The 13875-nt window shown below is 38.8% G+C and overlaps 1 protein-coding gene and 1 pseudogene across 4 annotated transcripts in view; one reads left to right on the top strand and one right to left on the bottom strand.

Moving 5' to 3' along the window:
- Window positions 1–13875, top strand: part of FKBP8 (FKBP prolyl isomerase 8) — a 442948-nt gene that overhangs the window by 192810 nt on the left and 236263 nt on the right. The gene's annotated exons all lie outside the window — the stretch shown is intronic.
- LOC122788432 lies at window positions 10134–10252 on the bottom strand (annotated as a pseudogene).

Genomic DNA, 13875 nt, shown 5'->3' with positions numbered 1-13875 from the left:
GGATATGTAATAAAGCAAATTGCCAAGAAAGTGTTGATTTTTCGTATCCCATTTTCTCCAGAATAACTTTAAGGGCACACCATAGTCTGTACACACTTTTGCAGCTCCAGAAAATGTGATATATATCGGCTACTTGATCCTTACAAAATGGACACAGAGAAGACGAGTTGGGGTGGATTTTATTAATGATTGCAGGTGTTAAATACGCATTATTGGTGATCATGAGTTGCGTATAAAATAATTTTTTAAAAGGGATATATTTAATACTTGATCTGAAAGCCTCTTTCATTAGTGCGGGAGTTATACTCGGGTCCTTATCTGACCAGAATTTAGACTTCCAATGTATATATGTTGACCCTTTTCTCTCCTGCTTTTTGCTATCTTTGAAGTTTTGACTGTTCTCTCTAAAGAATGAGAGAGGTTTTCTGTGATTAAATTGCAGTTAGCTGCTATTACTAATTTTCATACTGGAGAAAGAATGTCTGTAAATGGAGAGAGAAGTCTGCAAGCAACGGAGAGTAGCATTGCTGAAACTGAACTCATCCTCAAGTCTTTGTGAGTACCTTTACGAGGTGGACCCTGTTTTTCACAAAATCTCACCAAGACGATACTTACGTGTGTGTGTGTGTGTGTGTGTGTGTGTGTGTGTGTGTGTGTGTGTGTGTGTGTGTGTGTATATATATATATATATATATATATATATATATATATATAGGCTGTATTTTATATAACATATATCATGGACAGAAGTAGGTCAAAAATTAAAAAAAATAGCTGGGTGCACAAGACCCAGGATAAAAAAAAAAGTGCCCATCCTGGTAGGCGCACTGGAAAAAATGAGACTGTAGAATACTCAAAATACGGAAACATTCCTACAATGGGGCTAGGCCAGACCCAGGGGGAGGATGGCCACCCTATTGTAAAGGGAAGTAGCAGTCCACAAAAATCACAAAAACTGATGGGCCAAAGAAGAGCCATAAAGATGATAGTGAACTATTGAAGATAAGGAAGAAATTATATATTGTTACTATTATGCAAAAAGCCCAGAATTTCCAGATACAAGATGTACACAAAGATGAAACTAGAGGAAAGAAAAATGTTTCTACAAGAAAAACTGCCAGAAACCTCAAATAAAAATGTGTGTTCATTAATACAACAGATTTGTGAAAAGCATTATACAGACCAAGAAATTTTGATTTGTTTGGAAAAAGAAGCATCTGAGGAAGTGCAAAAATATAAACAAAACCTAGAGATTTTTTGAAAAGTATAAAAAAGAAATATGGACATGGGAAAGGAGAGGTTTGATATGGTGCAATATTTATGCAAAGTCGAAAGCCAAATTAATCAATACAAAAAGGCTGCTCCAAATATATTCAGAGAGAAATCTAAGCAAAGGCATCCAGATATGGAAAATTTCACAATAAGGAAAATTTCACAGAGGGAATATAGAAATGAAGATAAGTAAAGTAGAAGTTAAAAGAATAGAAGCTGAAGTTATGGAATGCCTGCAAACTGAAGGATTCGGTGTAAAAGTTCTAACAGAGGTTACATCACAGTATGATGCAGTGAGTCCCCAAAGTAAGGAGAAACAGGAAGATCAGTAGACATCTGAAGGAAATATGGACATGGGAAAGAAAGATTTAATATGGTGTAGTAGTTATGCAAAAGAGAAAGCAAAACGAATCAATACAAAAAGAGCAATACTGAAGGTATTTGAAGAGAAATAAAGGCAAAGGAATCTGCACATGGAAAACTTTATAGTACAAAAATAAGAAGACAGAGGAAAAATGGAAAAGTTAAAGAAATAGAAACTGAGGTTATTGAATACCTGCGAAGTGAAGGATTCAGTGTAAAAAATCTAACCCAGAAAGCACCACAGCAGCATAGAGCAATAGACATCCAGATTAAGGAGAAACCAGTAGAATGGGAAGCAACTGATCAGTTGCCATATAAAGATATTTTGGAGCCTTCCACAGGAAACCAGTATAAACATTAATTTGAAGCTGGACAGCAAGGGAAGGAACAGGAAACTGTGGCAACTCTGGAGCTGTCAGTATTGAGGAGTGATAAGCCAGTGAGTCCCCATGTGACAGAGCAACAGATGACACAGGATGAAATTGAAGCGAACGTGTCACAGGAAGATGCTATAGAACTTTCTACAGAATACCCTCAGCAAATGGAGAACAAAAATGTGCCCTTAGTTTAGAAAAAAATGAAATAAGAAAAGAGTTGCCTGATTTAATAGAGATGGATAGATATAGTAAGGTCAGTGAAAGAAATAGACCGCAGAAGGTCAACAACACCCAAAAAGTCAGAAGTTTGATAAAACAAATGAACACAGTAATTAGGAGTTTCCATAGAGATCCATACAGTATAATGGAAGTAAATGGGATGTGTTACTGTGCAGCTAAATTAATACCAGATAATATTCTACCACAGGGTAGTAAGAGAAAGAAGGGGGACAAATTGAATACCACTATGCAAGTGTCAAACAGAGAACTATAAAGTAGTTAAGACTAGAACTGTCACTGTTAGAGGAGTATAGAAGAGGGAACAGATCAACAAAAATACTCAGACATGATAAAAGCAGTACACAATATTATAACGGTTCAGGAACTATCATGTACTGTCACAAATAATAAATTAAAAATATCAGCACAGGCAGAAAAACTTAGAAGATGCACAGATAAATGTAAATGAAAAGTACAAAATAAGCAATTTATTGATGATCCCAAAAAGTTTTATGTTTTATAGAAAATTGAGGAAACAAAGTAAAAAGAAATAGTTACGTTTTGCAGAAGTATTTATGAAGATCCTGTGGAAGATGACAAAGATGCTAAATGGATAGAAGATGTAAAAGAAAGTATAAAAAGTTCAAAGGTACAGGATATGAAATGGGATGAAGTAACAGCCAAAGAGATTTTAACAAAGTTAAGAAAAGCCTGTACTTGGAAAACACTAGGCCCAGATGCAGTACCTAACTTCTGGTTAAAACAATTAAAATCAATGCACAGAGATTTAGCCATGAGTAAGAACTATTTATATGTGCACCCTGAACAGACACCAACCTAGCTAACAACAAGAAAAATAATGCTCCTACTTAAGAGAACCTGCAAGCCACCGTAAAAATTATAGACCAATAACTTGCCTTCCAACTATGTATAAACTATACACCAGAACTGATGCGATAAGAGTTTATAGTCATTTAGAAGAAAACTCAATCATGGCAATAGAACAAAAAGGCAATAAAAGAAAGTCATATGGAACAAAGGATCATGTGTTGCTAAATAAAGTCATAACTGAGAACTGTAAAAAAGGAGAAGAATCTAAGTATGGCATGGCTTGACTACAAAAATGAATTTGATAGCATCCCACATTCATGGATAAGAGTGCTTAAAAATGTATGAGATCCATCCTACACTGATCAACTACATTACAGTGACCATGAAACAGTGGCAGACCACTTTGCAAATGTTAAGCCAGTATAAAGGACAATTTATCACTCCAGGAATAAAATCCCCAGGGGGATATTCAGGGTGACTTCTTGTCACCTATGCTATTCTGTCTTGCCCTTAACCCGTTAAGCTGTCTATTTAACAGATTAGGCCATGGCTATAATTTGGCTCCTAGCAAACAACAACGTGTGAAGACTTGTCTTCTCTTTCTCAGTGATTTTAAAACTGTGTAGTTCATCAAGTGAGGAACTGAAAGCATCCATCCATTTCAGATGTTCAGGGGGAACTGCAGCTGATATCCTAGGGACCAAGGGGCGGTCCGCAGATTATTGTTAGGGAGGAGATTCCAACTATATTTGTGTTGGTGGGGTCTGCACCTCCTAAAATGTTTGGAGCGGATGTCCCTTTAAAGAAGAAGACAAAGCATGCTTCTCCTGCTTCTTCCCATTTCTTGTAGGAACTAGAATAATGTAAAAAAAAAGAGTATGTAGCCCACATTAAAAAAAAATTAGATTAACATTATTCTAGTTCCCACCCTGTTTCCCAGAAGAAATCCATTGTAAAAGGTCAGTTTGTTAGGGCAGCACACATGACATCACGATTTGTGAATTTTTTCAGTGAACGTGAGAATATGAGATCTAGGTTTTTGAAGTGGGATTACCCCACAGGATTTCTTGAGAATTTGATGAATGAGGTTATTCATAAAAGGAGAAATATTTTTTTTGCCTATTTTAAGTTCTGTTAAATCAGAGACAGTAACCCAAGTTGACCAAGAATCAAATAATGGTGCTTGGAATGTTGATTTTTAAATATCCTTTGTAACAGCTTTTAGTTTAGATAGTAATGTGGTAACACAAATGTTTTTAAAAATTGGAATATTTTAAATGATGATATAATTTTAAGGAAAAGGTAGGTGAGGAACCTGTTATTACTTATAAGAGACTGTATAATCTGAAAAATGTATTAGAACATTCAACAAAAGATGAACGCACCTGGGGTGCTTTTATGACAAAATGTGGGAATTGTAAGTTATGTCGATTCATTGACGTGGGTGAAGTCTTTGATATTAATTGTCAACTATTTAGAATAAAGGGAAAATATAACTGTAATAGTAATGGTATTGTCTATTAGGCTCTTTGTCAAAAATGTCCTGCTTTTTATTTTGGGAAATCTGAGAGAAAACTTAGAGAGAGAATTTATGAACATCAGTATGAGATTGGTAAAGGTAAAATGATAAATGTATTATATAAACATATCTTGAATTATACAGGACATAACTTTTAAATTTACAGTTATTGAGCAAGTGGTATGTAACTTGAGGGGTAGTCCATGGGTCTATATTAAATCAGCGAATGCTTAAAGTGAACACTGATTTATCGACCCCATGCAAGCAAAAGCTTACAATCCTGAACACTCGGAACAGTGATTTTTTTACCCAGGGAAAAAATAGCTGTTCCACAAAAAAAAAATAAGTAAATAAAAATGCAAACTTCAAAACATTACATAAAGTGGAGGGCTTCAACCACCCCCCGATGTGGGGGGCTGTGCCCCCCCACACACCCCTACTTAAATATACCAACTCAGAGATCGCACTACAGTGAGGAAAACGGCAAAGCAACGGAGGCGGCCAAGCGATTTTTTTCCCAGGGAAAGAAATCGCTTATATGCCGTTTGGCTTTTTATGAGTGGGTTGTTACTATTTAAAAGAAGATGGTGACTGTGGTATTTTATCTGAAGAAGTCTTGTATTGTTTTGAGATGAAAGCGCTTATCATTTGATTTACGTTTTGTGTCCCAATAAATTTAATTCGGGTTTATTTACCGTGGTGTTTTTAGACTCTGTTCTGCCATTTTCTGTTGTAAGTTTGTTTTGCGTGTTTTTATAGGGAATGGAAACTATGGTACTCCCTAACATAAGTATAAGGTCTGCACCCTCTTTAGCTATATTCAAATAGGAGATGGTTATTAAGGCAGATGGTATTGTTTTTGAATCTAGATTAAGTGGAAGACTCCATTGTGGCACTTTTATGGCCTAGAGTTACCATAAACATAATTGAACATTAATGTCAGCCACAGAACTTTTTTTTTCATGTTTTTAAACACCTTTATTCAATTATCACTTGTGACATAGGCAAACTTACATTTATACAAAAGCAATTAAACCATATTAACAAGTATACATTTACAAATACGTATTGCATATATTGTTATATATCATATAATCAAAGCAAATTACATACAGGCAGTCCTCAAGTTTAGGACGAGATCCTTTTTTAGTCTGTCCTTAAGTCAAATTTGTATGCAAGTCGAAACACGTACATATGGTTCTTATTACATGTCACTTAGTTAAATGTTTGCTTCAGTCTAGTATTTATTTTACTTTTGTGTGCTTATAAAACACTTTAGAAACACTTCCAAATGAAAAAAATCTTAAATATAATACTATATACTGTAGCTATGCTTCTTTACTTCCTATCAGCAAAGCTGGTTTAAGACATCTTGTTATTTAAATGCAGTGTTTGAGGACTTCTATATACACACATGCACACACACACACACACACACACACACACACACACACACACACACACACACACACACACACACACACCTTCCTATCAGCTGTCCAGATTTTGCCTCATATTTTTGGTCAATTTTTCATAAAATTGTGGTTGTTTAATAAAAGACTCTCAACTGTGCAGATTTTCACGGACTGACCATATTTTTGCCTCATATTTATGATCTGTAACTCATACAATTCTGTGTTTTTCTGACAAATTACTGGGATGATCTGAGGACTGAAGTCACTAAATGACATACATTTGAGTTTCAGACTTCAAATCCTACAGAAAATGTATGTTAAAACAAATGCTGTTACTCTGGCAACTTTCTAAGCTTATAAGAGTAATATTTAAAATATGTCCCTATTTTTGGGCCTTTGTCCCCCCATTTTGTCAGTCTTTCTGCAGACTTCTTGCACTGACAGGTTGATAGGTATGTTAAAGACTGAAGCTGGAAAATAATGACAGACATTTGAGTTTCAGAATTCATACCCTTCAGAAAATTCATGCTAATGCAAAACCTGTTATTCTATCAACTTAGTTTGCAAGAGCAATATTTATTAAAATTGTCCCTATTTTTGTCTCACTTTAATTTATGGCTTTGTCCAGCTTTCTTGTTCTAAGAGCTTTAGAGGTGTTACACACACACACAGACACACACAGTCACTTCCTCATTAATACCTGCATTCACTCACACATCGCTCTCTGGATCTTACACAGTCACCTCCTCATCCATACCTGCATTCACTCACACATCGCTGTCACTCTCCCAGCCTCTCTCTCACATGCACACACACATTCACTTCTTCATTCATACCTGCATTCACTCACACATCGCTCTCAGTCGTCAGATCTCTCTCTCTGACACACACACACACACACACACACACACACGCACACACAAATTTGGGCAGCTTTGATCATTATTTATTTATTTTTTACATTCTTTCCATTGCGGCAGCCCATTCATATCTATGGGTTATCCACATTTCAGATGTCTGTAACCCGGGGACTGCCTGTAATTTATTCAGTTTCTGCTTTTTCTTAAACTTCATTCTTCCTTCAAAACATTTTCCTGCATGTATTGTTTCCACAACTTCCATTTTTTGATGTAATTTACTCCTACCCTTTTCTAAAGATCTCACTACCTGTTCTTTTTTTTAAACAAAAAACAGCTTTATTAAATTATAACTTATGATATAGGCAATCATACAGTATAAATGCAAACAAACCATATTGACGTATTCCCATCTGCAAGCATTTTACAACATAAACCATATTGACATAATCCTAGTTGCAAACCTTGTACATCACTTATCTACCCAGTCATTCATTGTCAGTCAAACGTTACATAGCTCATTCAAGTCCTGCCTTCTTTTAAACCTCATTCCTCCCTGTAAATATTGTTCCTACAAGTCACATTTTTTCCGGTGTAATTTTTTCTTACCCTTTCTTTAAATATCCCAATTTCAGTTGTTTTATCTCTGTTACTATATTCACTACTTCTGGTGCAGGTGGTTTAGACTTAAATTTCCATTTTCTAGTAATTGCTTTTTTTTTTTTTTGGCACCCACCATAATTAGACTTGGCAAGGCTTTACTATGCCTAGGCAATTCCGATTCTGTATCACAGTTCAAAAATCATTTCCCTAGTTACACCAATTTGCTGACCCAGTATCTCCAACAGAGTATTCTGCATGGAATTTTTAAAGTCTGCCAACTCATACTCCCAGAAAATATGTTCCCAATTACCTCTTTCTTCCCCATCAGACCTCTAACATTTGCTGTCTACCTGAGGAAAACTTTTGATGAGTCTGTTTGAGGTATAAAAATATGTATGTAAACATTTCTATGCAAATATCCTGAATATTCTAAATTTTGTTCTATATTTGGAAGACATGCATATATCCCCCATTGTTTCTTTGTGAATTGCTTATCTCATCTTCCTTCCCAATCCTTTCAAACCTCTTCCAATTGATTTCTATAGTTATGTAATATTTTGTATACTCTACTAATTATTCCTGTTTTAACAGCCGCTTCTGTTATAGATTCTACTGAAAACTCTACCAGTGCTGGTCTTTCGTTTAAGACCCCACCCCATTTCTTTCTCTCTGCCTATACTCTTGTATCAATCCTTGATGGCGAAGGCAATTTCTAACCTGCAGTTCAAATAAATTCTTGGTGTCTTCTCATTCTGTTAACTCTCTCTCTCTAGTACTCTCAATATCTTGGTTCCTTTTTCATTTTTTTCCAGTAAATTTCAGCCTCCTCTTGCCCATTGTCTGAGTCCGTAATTGCAGTCATCCATATCGATAAAATCTCCTTTTTCCATTCCTGTGTTGGCTTACTTCTTGGAATACTTTCTGCTACTTTGAGTATTATATTCTTTATGATTATTGTTATTCTCCTTAAAGATATGCATCCAAAATCCCAATCTGTCTTTAGCTTCCCCGCTGCTTCGTCATCATTCCTTTCCACTTTGAATTATAGGTTTCTGCTTCTACTATGTACAGGAGCCTTAACTGTGTAGCTCTGAAGAGACTGGGATTTCGGATGCAGATCTTTAAGTGCAAGAGAGCATTCCAGCATCCCATATGTCATACCAGACAGGACAAATCTGGTCATGTCTTAACTGATGATGACCTTTACAGATGTCATCACAGAGGATGCGTCACTTCAGGCCAGACCTTTCCTGGTAAGGCATATTGAGGTGGAGGGGGATAAGAATAGGCTTCGTCTGTTGAGCACCAGGGCTGCCTGGAGCAGATTTCCTTTTTGGTGATGGATGGGATATTCCTCACCCATGTGACTGCATGCCAGCAGCTGTACGCCATCCATGGGAACATTGACATGAGGCAGTAACAAATAACACAGCTGGTGAACAGCCTGATGTCGAAGTGCAGCTGACATATGATGCCTATTCATGGACTTCATTATCGTTGTGAAGGGGTTGGGGTTACCCGGCATTATAGTATGTACTCATGAACTGTGAAACAGCAGTCTGATATGTTGTTTGTGCTGTCTTCTTTATTATGCAGCACTAGGGCTGCCTCTTTCATTTTCTACAGATTTTGCGGTATTGCATACAGCAGCTGGATCTCTGGTTCTGGTATGTGTGAAAATCATTATTCCTGGTGGACATGTAGGAGGCATTGGCATTGACTTAGCATTTTCCGGGAGATATCCTAGGCGTACACTGTCTTGAGGGAGCGATACGCATGGGAGACTATACTGTTTTTGGAGTGATTTAATGATATCTATGCCCATGCCCACCCACAGTGCTATATTACCAATGTGTTGCATCCCATCTCCATTTCTAGCTGTCTTCTGGTCTATGGCAGAGCTGACCCAAAGCTTCAGTTTCCCTTCTTCCCAAGACAGTGTGAATGGGTGGGACAGACAACTGTGCTACATGTGCGACACCCACACTGTTCATAGGTTCATAGGTGTGTACTAGACTAATGGCCCTGGACCCTTTACAAGCCTAGCCCATAGAAGTGCCCTGATATCGTAATGCCTGACATTAGTTCCCAGTGCCTCTATCAAGTAGAGCCACTGGAGTGATACCCGGGGTGAACTTTCTATTTCCCATCTACTCATCAAGATTTCTGTTGAAGAGGGCCAGTGAGGTGCTCTGCTTGACATGTATGGGAAGTCTTCTCCAGAGCATGGGCTGTCTCTGGGTTATGAACCTGTCTCTCCAGCATGTTCTGTTGATTGAGGTAATGAGGTTGAGGTCTCTGGAGCATGTGGTGTGGTGGGATTCTGATTTCTTTAGATGTAGCATTTCTATCAGAGCTGGGTCAGACATGGCTTTGTTAGTCAAGCAGAGATTGCCTCTTAGTAGACTATAGGAGATAGCTGGAGTTTTTTGAGTCTGTCCATGTAGGACACGTGTTTAAGGCCTAAAATCCTCTTCATGAGGTACTTTTGTGGCCTTTCCAGCTGTTGCATGTGTCTAGTGAGGTACATGCCAAATGGGGCATTATACTCTATGATTGGCCTAATGAGGAAAGAGTAGAGAGAGGTGATGATCTCTTTCTCCCCGGATGCAAAACCCTTAGTAATGAGATGTGCCACATAGAAGGATTTTGACCACAGTGGCAATGTGATGGTCATAGCCTACAGCACCTGATATTCCCTAGCAGTCTCCCATCCAAGTACTAACCAAGCCTAACCTTGCTTAACTCCTGAGATCAGATGAGATCGGGTGCATTCAGGGTGGTATGGCCATAGGCATAAATGTACAAATTTCTTGCACTGGCCAGGAATCAAACCCAGGCCAACTGCATGGAAGGCAGCTATGCTAACCATTATACCACCAAGGAGTTATATTGTTGGCGTACAGGAGCTGCTGCAGGTTAAGTATGAATAAATGAATGGGCTGGCTGTTATGGGCCATCCTGAGTTGCTTGGGTCTATATTAGATAACTGAAAGAGCAAGTTAGCAAATGCTCACATGAGCCAAAACACCGGGAATCGAAAGGGTGTTTGTGGGGTCGGGGTGCAGTGAAGAGTGGGATATTTGCCCTTTCCTCATAGTGCAACCTTGGAGTTGGAATATATAGTTAGCAGGGGAAGTGGGGGTGCAGCCCCCCACAATAAGGAGTTTGATTCCCGGCATTTTTGCTCATGTGAGCGTTAGCTATCTTGCTCATTTGGTTATGTAATATAGACCCAGTGGCTTCCCCCATACCTCAAGCATCGCAAATGGGTTCATTGGCTTGTTGCCATCTTATCCAGTGAGTTATTACCTCAGGTCCATTGCACAGTACTTGCATATGTGACGGCCACACCATGTCCTGCTTTTGTCCTTCTGTATGCCCCAGCAGTGGAGTATCCATGCCCTGCTGTCACAGTGTTTCCCCAAGTTGCTCTTTGTGCAGGTGTACTCTTGCTGCCATCAGTCATTATTTAAGATGCTGTCCTGACTGTACCATGCTACTGCTACCACATACCTTGTCTGTCCTGTGCAGTTCCACATGGCATCTCTGACACCTTCTTTAGACTTTCCATCTACATGACTGGTTACTAGCCCTGATGTCATGTCTGCTGTGTTTTACTGCTGCTGCCACCTTGCCAGAGATATTCTGCCAGTGTTTTGTATGTGGATGTCATCCTACATTCTGACGTGTTGCAACCATATTTGCTTGCACGCAAGTACTCCTTCTGTCATCCCTGGATGTTATATGTTGATGTGCCATTTCGCATTGGATTGTTTAACTTGCTATCCTGGCATTTTGTCTGGTTTTCTTGTCACTGCAGTTGTACCTTTGTGCTTTATTGCTGTTCAACCACTTATGCCCTCCCTCCCTCCACCTGGGTTGCCTACCTTTGTGGTGGTGGTAGGCTTCATTGTGACTGTGCACCCCCTGCATGCACAGCATCTGAGGTGGATTGCCACTGTGGTGGCATAGAGGGATAAAGTCCTCACTGTGGCCCAGCCGGCCTGGGTTTAATTAGCAGCTGTGGTATCTGAGAGCGGCAGGGAGGGATAAGTGTGCCTATCCTTGGGGGGCACTTGCTGATGATGCTTCCTAAGGGGAGGTGTGGTCCAAAAAGCAGAGTTGCCCACGGGTGCAACCAGCGAATATGGGAGAGCAGGGAAAGGAAAAGTGGTAGACAAGTTAAAAATAAATAAATAAAAGTTTAAAAAAAAAAAAAAAAAAAAAAACTCACTGGACAGAAGTTCAGACAGCTGAGCTCACAGTATGCTCTTATGATCCACGACTAGTGCAAATCCAGGGGGGGGTAGGAGGATATTGATAGACCGGCGGGGATGTGGGGTACTGGGGGGCCAGTATAAATGAGGCCTGAGGCGATTAAAAAAAATTGTGGTGGATGTCAGCATTTGTTCACCCTGGCTTTAGTGGCTTTAGCTTCTTTCTTTAACTTATGTTGGCCTGGATGTTGTCTCTATTGTTGCTGCTACATGATACTGCTTTTGTGTGTGGCTAAAGCTGTATGTGATTTATTCCATATTCTGATGGCACCTATGGTCTGCTAGCCTGGGCAGCTGTTCCATTGCTTGCATCAACTGTATTAGTTGTTGTTGTTTTGTCTTTTCTGCTTTTCCCGGTTAAGGGTCCCCACAGCGGAACTCCGGTCCGCTAATGATTGGCAGTAGATTTTTATGGTGCCGAATTGCCAGCCCGACCCTCAATCTTCAGTGAAGGCACGCCCATTCACCCATGTCTTTCGGAGGCCATTCGACTGCGAGGAGGACATGCAGACTTCACACAGAAGGCACTCCCCGCACACTAGCTGAGAATCGAACGGGAGAACCTCTTGCTGTGAGGCAACAACGCAACCGCTGTACCACCGCGGAAGTCACATCTACTGTATTAGTATAGTGCCATAATGTGTCTGCCTACTCCAGAGCCATTACGGTATTTCATGTATTGGATTACTGCATGTATGATGAGCTGCACCATAGCTAGATCTGACTCCACTATGTCTGCACTTCCTGTCTGCTAAATGAGCTGCAGGACTTTTTATTTCTTTATTTTACATTTGATAACCGGGAAAGTCCGCTGGACACGGGTCCTTTTTCAGTGGAGGCTCATGCAGAAAAGCTCCACAAATAACAACAATTGAGATCAATAGTGTATCACAGTATACAATTTGATTGTAAAACATACGTCAAAATACATAGCTTGAAAAAAATATAACGCAAATCGATATACATACAGATAAATCAGCAAAAAACTTTCTCAAACAGTGTAGGATAATTTACAACGAAAATGTCATAGGTCACAGCAGTAAGTACAGCAACATATGGGTAGTAAATGCTCAAAAAGGTGAGTAAGAGATTGCAGTAGAAGAAAAATACTTTCTGTTCTCTGCCTAAGTATTGCTAATAAGTTTACATTTGATTTTGGTTTGGAGTTATTTATTTCAGGTTTTCTTGATTTCATTTTGTTATCTTTACTCTTATGTTGCATTTTGTTTTGTTTGAGTTTTTGTCCTTTTGAAGTTTTAAGAGGTCTCGACTAGGGTCAGTTAGAAAAAAGTTATTTTGCAGGCAGTGAATAAAATTCAGCTAATAAGTGTGAGGAGCAGTGAAATAACATTCCTCCGTTAACTGCAAGTATTTTGTGGCATCTTCAGCTGTAGTGCTATGTGACTTACTGTTCTCTGCCTAAGTATTGCTGCTGTCTGTCTGCATTTGATTTTACTCACCCGGCCTACTCCTGTTGTGCTTTTAAATTTGGTGGCTTTTGAGTTGCCTGTTCCTGCTATAAATCTGACTTTGGACACTCCTCCCAGTCTCATCTCATCAGCTCATTCTACTAAGCACTGAGAGATCAACTGGGAAGCACCCCCTCCTTTAGTTTCAATTTTAAATTGTCTTCTGTTCCCTTCATTCCCAGTTATTTAAAAAATGCAGTTTATTCAGCTGCTTTTACTGTATTTGTGCTTATTCCTACTTTATCTTTTTGCTGCACATTCTTAATTTGCTGCATTTATTACTACTTGTTGGTAGCTTGATTACATTTTAACTGTTATTGTAAGCTTCTTGGCTCTTTAAGTATTTGAGCTCTGAGCTAGTTCCTTACATTAGGAAGGTTTGTGGTCTATACTTTTATGGCAGGAGAGGTAGCTTACTCTTCTCTGAGTTAGGGGATTGCTGGTTGAAGGCTTATTGTGTCTTTTATTTTAAGTTTCTTTGTTCTGGTTTAAACAGTTGAGCTCAAAACCAGTTACTTTACATAAAGAAGGTTTGTAGTGTATACTGTTATAGCAGTTGAGGATAGCCTTCACCCTTCTGAGCTGGGAATTGCTGGTGTAAGTCTTATTGTGTTTTTATTTGATTGGCTGGAAGGCTAGCTTGTTTAAAATTTGAATCTCTGTGCCTGAG

Source organism: Protopterus annectens, chromosome 13.part0 (genome assembly GCF_019279795.1).
Source record: "Protopterus annectens isolate FY-2018-M chromosome 13.part0, PAN1.0, whole genome shotgun sequence".
NCBI lineage: Eukaryota > Metazoa > Chordata > Ceratodontiformes > Protopteridae > Protopterus > Protopterus annectens.
This window is presented reverse-complemented; position numbering and strand designations above follow the sequence as displayed.